The 2500-nt window shown below is 45.7% G+C and overlaps 3 non-coding genes and 7 pseudogenes across 3 annotated transcripts; all 10 read right to left on the reverse strand.

The window, feature by feature from the left end:
* Positions 1-45: 45 nt before the first annotated feature.
* Positions 46-164, reverse strand: LOC132880093 (5S ribosomal RNA; annotated as a pseudogene).
* A 112-nt stretch (positions 165-276) lies between these two features.
* LOC132880109 (5S ribosomal RNA) lies at positions 277-395 on the reverse strand (annotated as a pseudogene).
* Positions 396-579: 184 nt separating this feature from the next.
* LOC132877518 (5S ribosomal RNA) lies at positions 580-698 on the reverse strand. Its single transcript, XR_009653194.1, has one exon. It is a non-coding gene; the product is annotated as a 5S ribosomal RNA (ribosomal RNA).
* Positions 699-820: 122 nt separating this feature from the next.
* Positions 821-939, reverse strand: LOC132878632 (5S ribosomal RNA; annotated as a pseudogene).
* Positions 940-1056: 117 nt separating this feature from the next.
* On the reverse strand, positions 1057-1175 carry LOC132879787 (5S ribosomal RNA; annotated as a pseudogene).
* Positions 1176-1287: 112 nt separating this feature from the next.
* LOC132878518 (5S ribosomal RNA) lies at positions 1288-1406 on the reverse strand (annotated as a pseudogene).
* A 117-nt stretch (positions 1407-1523) lies between these two features.
* On the reverse strand, positions 1524-1642 carry LOC132881095 (5S ribosomal RNA; annotated as a pseudogene).
* A 194-nt stretch (positions 1643-1836) lies between these two features.
* Positions 1837-1955, reverse strand: LOC132877519 (5S ribosomal RNA). The gene has a single exon (XR_009653195.1). It is a non-coding gene; the product is annotated as a 5S ribosomal RNA (ribosomal RNA).
* A 122-nt stretch (positions 1956-2077) lies between these two features.
* On the reverse strand, positions 2078-2196 carry LOC132877520 (5S ribosomal RNA). The gene has a single exon (XR_009653196.1). It is a non-coding gene; the product is annotated as a 5S ribosomal RNA (ribosomal RNA).
* Positions 2197-2318: 122 nt separating this feature from the next.
* LOC132879513 (5S ribosomal RNA) lies at positions 2319-2437 on the reverse strand (annotated as a pseudogene).
* Between the last annotated feature and the right edge of the window lie 63 nt (positions 2438-2500).

The following is a 2500-nucleotide window of genomic DNA, read 5'->3' on the forward strand; positions in this document are numbered from 1 at the left end:
CAGAAGGAAAATTCAAACAGATTTCTGCAAGAAGACAAAATAAAATGCTTACAGTACCTGGTATTCCTAGGCAGTCTCCCACTCAAGTACTAACCAGGCAAAACTCTGTTTAGCTTCTGAAATCAGACGGGATCAGGCATTGTCAGAGTGGTTTGGCCGTGAGCAACAGCTTGTTGGAAATGTGCCGTTTTTCTTGCCTTGCGATCAGAAGGAAAATTCTTGCCTTGCGAGCAGAAGGAAAATTCAAACAGATTTCTGCAAGAAGACAAAATAAAATGCTTACAGTACCTGGTATTACTAGGCAGTCTCCCACTCAAGTACTAAACAGGCCCAACTCTGTTTAGTTTCTGAGATCTGACAGGATCAGGCGTTGTCAGAGTGGTTTGGACGTAAACAACAGTCTGGAAATGTGCGCCTTGCCTTGCCTTGCCTTGCCTTGCCTTGCCTTGCCTTGCCTTGCCTTGCCTTGCCTTGCCTTGCCTTGCCTTGCCTTGCCTTGCCTTGCGCCCAGAAGGAAAATTCTTGCCTTGCGAGCAGAAGGAAAATTCAAACAGATTTCTGCAAGAAGACAAAATAAAATGCTTACAGTACCTGGTATTCCTAGGCAGTCTCCCACTCAAGTACTAACCAGGCCCAACTCTGTTTAGCTTCTGAGATCAGACGGGATCAGGCGTTGTCAGAGTGGTTTGGCCATAAGCAACAGTTAGTTGGAAATGTGCCGTTTTTCTTGCCTTGCCTTGCCTTGCGCCCAGAAGGAAAATTCTTGCCTTGCGAGCAGAAGGAAAATTCAAACAGATTTCTGCAAGAAGACAAAATAAAATGCTCACAGTACCTGGTATTCCTAGGCAGTCTCCCACTCAAGTACTAACCAGGCCCAACTCTGTTTAGCTTCTGAGATCAGACAGGATCAGGCGTTGTCAGAGTGGTTTGGCCATAAGCAACAGTTAGTTGGAAATGTGCCGTTTTTCTTGCCTTGCCTTGCGACCAGAAGGAAAATTCTTGCCTTGCGAGCAGAAGGAAAATTCAAACAGATTTCTGCAAGAAGACAAAATAAAATGCTTACAGTACCTGGTATTACTAGGCAGTCTCCCACTCAAGTACTAAACAGGCCCAACTCTGTTTAGTTTCTGAGATCTGACAGGATCAGGCGTTGTCAGAGTGGTTTGGCCGTAAGCAACAGCTTGTTGGAAATGTGCCATTTTTCTTGCCTTGCGATCAGAAGGAAAATTCTTGCCTTGCGACCAGAAGGAAAATTCAAACAGATTTCTGCAAGAAGACAAAATAAAATGCTTACAGTACCTGGTATTCCTAGGCAGTCTCCCACTCAAGTACTAACCAGGCCCAACTCTGTTTAGCTTCTGACATCAGACGGGATCAGGCGTTGTCAGAGTGGTTTGGCCATAAGCAACAGTTAGTTGGAAATGTGCCGTTTTTCTTGCCTTGCCTTGCGCCCAGAAGGAAAATTCTTGCCTTGCGAGCAGAAGGAAAATTCAAACAGATTTCTGCAAGGAGACAAAATAAAATGCTTACAGTACCTGGTATTCCTAGGCAGTCTCACACTCAAGTACTAACCAGGCCCAACTCTGTTTAGCTTCTCAGATCAGACAGGATCAGGCATTGTCAGAGTGGTTTGGACGTAAACAACAGTCTGGAAATGTGTGCCTTGCCTTGCCTTGCCTTGCCTTGCCTTGCCTTGCCTTGCCTTGCCTTGCCTTGCCTTGCCTTGCCTTGCCTTGCCTTGCCTTGCCTTGCCTTGCCTTGCGCCCAGAAGGAAAATTCTTGCCTTGCGAGCAGAAGGAAAATTCAAACAGATTTCTGCTAGAAGACAAAATAAAATGCTTACAGTACCTGGTATTCCTAGGCAGTCTCCCACTCAAGTACTAACCAGGCCCAACTCTGTTTAGCTTCTGAGATCAGACGGGATCAGGCGTTGTCAGAGTGGTTTGGCCATAAGCAACAGTTAGTTGGAAATGTGCCGTTTTTCTTGCCTTGCCTTGCCTTGCGACCAGAAGGAAAATTCTTGCCTTGCGAGCAGAAGGAAAATTCAAACAGATTTCTGCAAGAAGACAAAATAAAATGCTTACAGTACCTGGTATTCCTAGGCAGTCTCCCACTCAAGTACTAACCAGGCCCAACTCTGTTTAGCTTCTGAGATCAGACGGGATCAGGCGTTGTCAGAGTGGTTTGGCCATAAGCAACAGTTAGTTGGAAATGTGCCGTTTTTCTTGCCTTGCCTTGCCTTGCGCCCAGAAGGAAAATTCTTGCCTTGCGAGCAGAAGGAAAATTCAAACAGATTTCTGCTAGAAGACAAAATAAAATGCTTACAGTACCTGGTATTCCTATTCAGTCTCCCACTCAAGTACTAACCAGGCCCAACTCTGTTTAGTTTCTGAGATCAGACGGGATCAGGCGATGTCAGAGTGGTTTGGCCATAAGCAACAGTTAGTTGGAAATGTGCCGTTTTTCTTGCCTTGCCTTGCCTTGCGCCCAGAAGGAAAAT

This window comes from Neoarius graeffei (assembly GCF_027579695.1).
Source record: "Neoarius graeffei isolate fNeoGra1 chromosome 18 unlocalized genomic scaffold, fNeoGra1.pri SUPER_18_unloc_1, whole genome shotgun sequence".
In the NCBI taxonomy this organism is placed as follows: Eukaryota; Metazoa; Chordata; class Actinopteri; order Siluriformes; family Ariidae; genus Neoarius; species Neoarius graeffei.